Genomic DNA, 5,681 nt, shown 5'->3' on the forward strand with positions numbered 1-5,681 from the left:
TTGAGTATTTTTGCATCAATGTTCATAAGAGAAATTGGTCTGAAATTTTCTTTGTTGAGTCTTTGTGAGGTTTAGGTATCAGGGTGACTGTGGTTTCATAGAATGAGTTTGGCAGTGTTCCTTCTGTTTCTATTTTGTGGAATCGTTTGAGGAGGGTTGGTATTAGCTCTTCTTTGAAAGTTTTGTAGAATTCTTCACTAAAACCATCTGGCCCCAAGCTCTTTTTGTTTGGAAGAATTTTAATGACTGCTTCTATTTCTTTAGGAGTTACAGTTTATGAGTTATAGTTATAAACTGTTTCAATAGTTTACCTGATCTTGATTTAACTTTGGTAAGTGGTATCTGTCTAGAAAATTGACTATTTATTTGAGATTTTCCAATTTTGTGGAGTACAGGTTCTTAAGACCTAATGATTCTTTGAACTTCCTCAGTGTCAGTTGTTATATCTCCCTTTCCATTTCTGATGTTGTTTATTCGGATACTGTCTCTATGTCTTTTGGTTAGTTTAGTAAGTTTGTCTATTTTGTGGATTTTCTCAAAGAACTACATCTTGGTTATCTTGATTCTTCGTATTGTTTTCTTTGTTTCTAACTGATTGGCTTAAGCTGTGATTTTAATTATTTTTTGCCTTCTACTTCTTTTTGGTGTGCTTGCTTCTTTTTTTTTCTAGAGTTTTCAGGTGTACTTTTAAATTGCTAGTATGAGAACTTTCTAATTTCTTTGTGGAGGAATTTAGTGCTATAAACTTTCATCTTAGTACTGCTTTCATTATGTTCCATAGTTTGGATATATTGTACCTTCATTTTCATTGAATTCTAGAATGTCTTTAATTTATTTCTTCCCTGACCCAGAGATCACTGAGTAGGAAGTTGTTCAGTTTCCATGTGTATGTTTTCTGGTGTTTCTGGTGTTGTTGAAGTCCAGTTTTAATCCATGGTAGTCTGATAAGATGTGTGTTATTTCAATTTTCTTGTATCTGTTGAGGCTTGCTTTGTGAACAACTTATATGGTCAATTTTGGAGAAGGATCCACGAGGTGCTGAGAAGAAGATATATTCTTTCCTGTTTGGGTAAAAGATTCTATAGACGTCTGTTAGGTCCATTTGATTCATGATGTCTATTAGTTTCATTATTTCTCTGTTGAGTTTTTGTCTGAATGACCTGCCAATTGGTGAGAATGGGTTGTTGAAGTCTCCCACTATTAGTGTGTGGGGCTAGATGTGATTTAATCTGTAGCAATTTTTTTTTTAAAATGTGGGTGCCCTTGCATTTGGAGCATTAGCTGTTCAGAATTGAGTTATAATCGTGGTAGATTTTTTTTCTTTGAGTATGAAATGTCCTTTCCTGTCTCTTTTGATCAATTTTGGTTGAAAAATCTATTTTATTAGATAATAGAATGGCTACTCCAGCTTGCTTCTTGGGTCCATTTGCTTGGAAAATGTCTTTTCCAGCTCCTTACTCTGAGGTAATCTCTATCTTTATTGATGAGGTGTGTTTCTTGTAATCAGCAGAATGATGGATCCTGTTTTCACATACATTCTGTTAGCCTGTGTCTTTTTATTGGGGAGTTAATTCCATTGATGTTGAGAGATATTAACGACCAGTGATTTTTATTTCCTGTTATTTTGATGTTGGGCTGTGTGTATGTGCATGCCTTGCCGGTGCACATGCTTCTCTTGTTTTTGCTGGTATGGAATTACTTATTTCCTGTGTTTTCTTGGATGTAGTAATCCTCCTAGGGTTGGAGTTTTCCTTCTAGTATTTTCCATAGAGCTGGATTTATGGCTATATATTGTTTGAATTTGGATTTGTCTTGAAATATCTTGTTTTCTCCATCTATGATGATTGAGAGTTTTGCAAGGTACATTGACACCTGTGGTTGTTTTAGAGATTGCAAGATATCTGTCCAGACCCTTCTAACTTTCAGAGTCTCTGTTGAGAAGTTGGCTGTAATTCTGATAGGTCTGCCTTTGTTTGTTACCTGCCCTTTTCCCCCTTGCTGCTTTTAATATTCCTTCTTTAGTCTGTAGATTTTATGTTATAATTATTATGTGGCCAGAGGACTTTCTTTTTCTGGTCCAGTCTAATTGGTGTTCTATAAGCTTCTTGTATGTTTATAGGCATCTTTTTCTTTAGAATGGGAACGTTTTCTTCTGTGATTTTGTTGAGAATATTTCTGGGCCTTGGAGTTGAGACCCTTCACCTTCTTCATTATTCTTAGGTTAGGTCTTTTCATAGTATCCCAGATTTCCTGGATGTTTTGTGTCAGGAATTCTTTTTTTTTTTTAAAAAAAGATTTATTTATTTTATGTATGTGAGTACACTATAGCTGTCTTCAGACACACCAGAAGAGGGCACCGGATCTCATTACAGATGGTTGTGAGCCACCATGTGGTTGCTGGGAATTGAACTCAGGACCTTTGGAAGAGCAGTCAGTGCTCTTAACCTCTGAGCCATCTCTCCAGCCCTGTGTCAGGAATTCTTAAGATTTAATGTTTTCTTTGACTCATGTATCAATTTCTTCTATTGTATCTTCTATGCCTGAGATTCTCTCTTCCACCTCATATATTCTGTTGGTGATGCTTGCATCTGTTGTTCCTGTTCTCTTCTCTAGGATTTCTATCTCCAGGGTTGCCTTAGTATGTGTTTTCTTCATTGCATCTATTTCCACTTCCAGGTTTTGTCCAGTTTTATTAATGTCCTTTCACCTATTTGATTGTATTTTCCTGTATGCCTTTAAGGGATTTATTTTTTCTTCTTTGAAGACCTCTATATGTTTGATTGTATTTTCCTGTATTTCTTAAAGAATTTATTCATTTCCTTTTTAGAGGCCTCTATTCTCTTTATAAGATTGGATTTAATGTCATTTTCTTGTGGTTCTCTTGTGTTAGCATATCAAGGGCTTGCTGTAGTGGGGTAGCTGTGCTTTGGAGGTTTCATGTTGCTTGGCTCTTGTTGATTGTGTTTTTTCCAGGGCCTTTAGCCATCTGGATGGTTTTTGTCCCTGGAGGTTCTTGTAGTAGGTATTGGGAGGGGGTTGAACCTCGATGGTCCTGCTGTGGCAGGCCTCTGATGAGTATCCTTAGGCTGTATGGTTCTGAACCTGCAGTTCTGAATGTTTCAGGATCTGCCAGTCTGTATAGTTCAGGAGCCCCAGGTCAGATGAAGGTGGTAGGGGAGATGTGGGAGACTGGAGGTCCCCCTAGGATAGCAGGCTGCTCAGGGCTGCTTGGCTTGTCCCAGAGGACTCAGCCAGTAGGGAAGATGCTTGGTGGAAGGGAAGCTAATGGTTCAGGTCTGATGAAGGTGTGTGTGGGGGGTTCTCCCTGGGATTGCAGGCTGCTCAGCTACTTTTTAAAAATTTTGTATGTGTTGGTGTTTTACCTGCATATATGTCTGTGTGAAGGTATCAGATCCCTTGGAACTGGAGTCATGGTGATAAGCTGCCTTGTGGGGGTGCTGGGAATTCAACCTGTGTCTAGTAGATGAAAAGTCAGTGCTCTTAACCGCTGAGCCATTTCTCCAGCCCCAACTATATAAATTTGAATAAGAACACCAGGCACCATGGCACACACTTTTAAAACAGTCAGGAGGCAGAGGCAGAAGGTGGATCTCTATGAGTTAGAGGCCAGCTTACATAGAGTTCCAGGACAATAGGTCTATGTAGAAAGACCTTGTCTCCCCAGAAAAATATTTAATTAGAAATATGTGATATAAGGGGCAGGTATGATGACTCATGTCTATAACTGAAGCACTTAGGGGGCAGGAGCAGAGGATTATTACAAATTCAATATCAGATTGAGCAACTGTCTTAATTTCTTTTTGTTACCATGACAAAACATTGTGACCAAGGCAACTTATAGACAAAAGCATTTAACGGGGCTTACACTTTTAGAGGGTGAGCCCATGACCATGATGGGGCAGGGGAGCATGACATGCGGGCATGGCACTGGAGCAGTAGCTAACAGTTCACGTCTGATTTACAAGCATGAGGCAGAGACAGTGAACTAAGAATGGTGTGAGCTTAGGAACTTCAAAGCCCACCCCAAGTGGACCTCCTACTCCAATGAGGCCATGCCTCCTAATCCTCCCCCTCCCACCTGGGGACCAAGCAGTTGGATATATGAGCCTCTGGGGGGGGCATTCTCATTCAAATCACTATATCTACATAGCAAGTTCTAAGTCAGCCAGGGCTACACAGAGAAACTCATCTCAAAAACTGTGTGATATAATAGTGACTGTGTTTCTCTGTTAACATAGTAAATACCAAGATCTGAAGGAGAATTTAGAAAGTAACAGACCACGTGTTGTTAATGTAGTTCAATGTTAAAGTGCTTGCCAGCATGCATGAGGCTCTAGGTTGAATTCGGAGCACAGAACAAAAGGCATATAAGTAAACAGGTACAAATGTGGGTAAAGTCAAAAAGTTTAGGAGACCAAGAGAGGGTAATACTAGGGATGAAAAAGGAAGGTGAGTGGACAAAGGACAGAAGGAACATGAGAAAAAACAGCAGGTTGGGGGGGACATAGAAGGAGAAATATTGTTAGCAAGGGGTGGAGGAAATGAGGTGAAGAACCACATGAACATACTTCATTGGAAAATGTTATAATGATAGTGAATACACTACATGATGATTAAACAATTAAAACACGAGAGAGTAATAGTCCTAAAGGACTGGGCAACACAAATCATGTTTCAGGAGATCCACAATGACAATAACTGTGATATAAAATCACAAAACCAAGCGTGGCAGTTGATGCCTTTAATTCCAGCACTAGGGAGGCTGGGGCAAGTGGATCTATGTGAATTCAAGGACTGCCTGATCTATTCCAGCAACTTCCATGACAGCCAGGACTACATAGTGAGATCCTGTCTCCAAAACAAAACAACAACAAAAATAATCTTGAAAAACACAAAAATGGGTTCAATTAGTGATGGTGATTCAGGTGTTTACTAAGTCTGCTGAGGTTTAAGCCGATATTCATGCTTTAAGGAAGTCCCAGATCTTGGTTGGAACAGTGCCTTTAGGAACTGAAGGACCCTTTCATGGGTGGTGAGATATCAGATATCCTGCATATCAGACAGTACAATTCATAACAGTAGCAAATTTATGATTATGGAGTAGCAACAAAAATAATGTTATAGTTGGGGGTCACCACAACATGAGGAACTGTATTGTGATGGTTTTGTATATGCTTGGCCCAGTTTGTTGCACTGTTGAGAGGTGTGGCCTTGAGTAGGTGTGTCACTGTAGGAGGTGGGCTTTAAGACCTTCATCCTAGCTGCTGATTGTGACAGTCTGGTATGTTCAAGAAAAGTGTCTTACACGTGTCTTTATGGCATGTGCCACAGATTTCTTTCTTACTGAGCTTACTATTTCTGTCATCTGAGTCTTATAGGGGCGAGTGAGGAACCTTTCCTCCTCCAGTTTGCAACAGCGAGGGTGCTGCATCTAGCCCTGAGGCGTATGATCCACATCCTTTTCTAACCCATCCTCTGCTGGATTCTCAAGTGAACCTTGCAGAAGATGTCCTGATGATGCTTGGTAACCACGCTCAAACCCAGAGATTCTGGTGACTATATGGAAGGGATGTGTGGTTAACAATCGAAACAAACACCATCCAGGAATTGAAGGAGACAGTGTGTGAAGCTCTGCTTTTGTCTTCCCACTGTGAGACAGG

The sequence above is a fragment of the Grammomys surdaster genome, unplaced genomic scaffold, assembly GCF_004785775.1.
Source record: "Grammomys surdaster isolate TR1022 unplaced genomic scaffold, NIH_TR_1.0 60, whole genome shotgun sequence".
Taxonomy (NCBI): Eukaryota; Metazoa; Chordata; class Mammalia; order Rodentia; family Muridae; genus Grammomys; species Grammomys surdaster.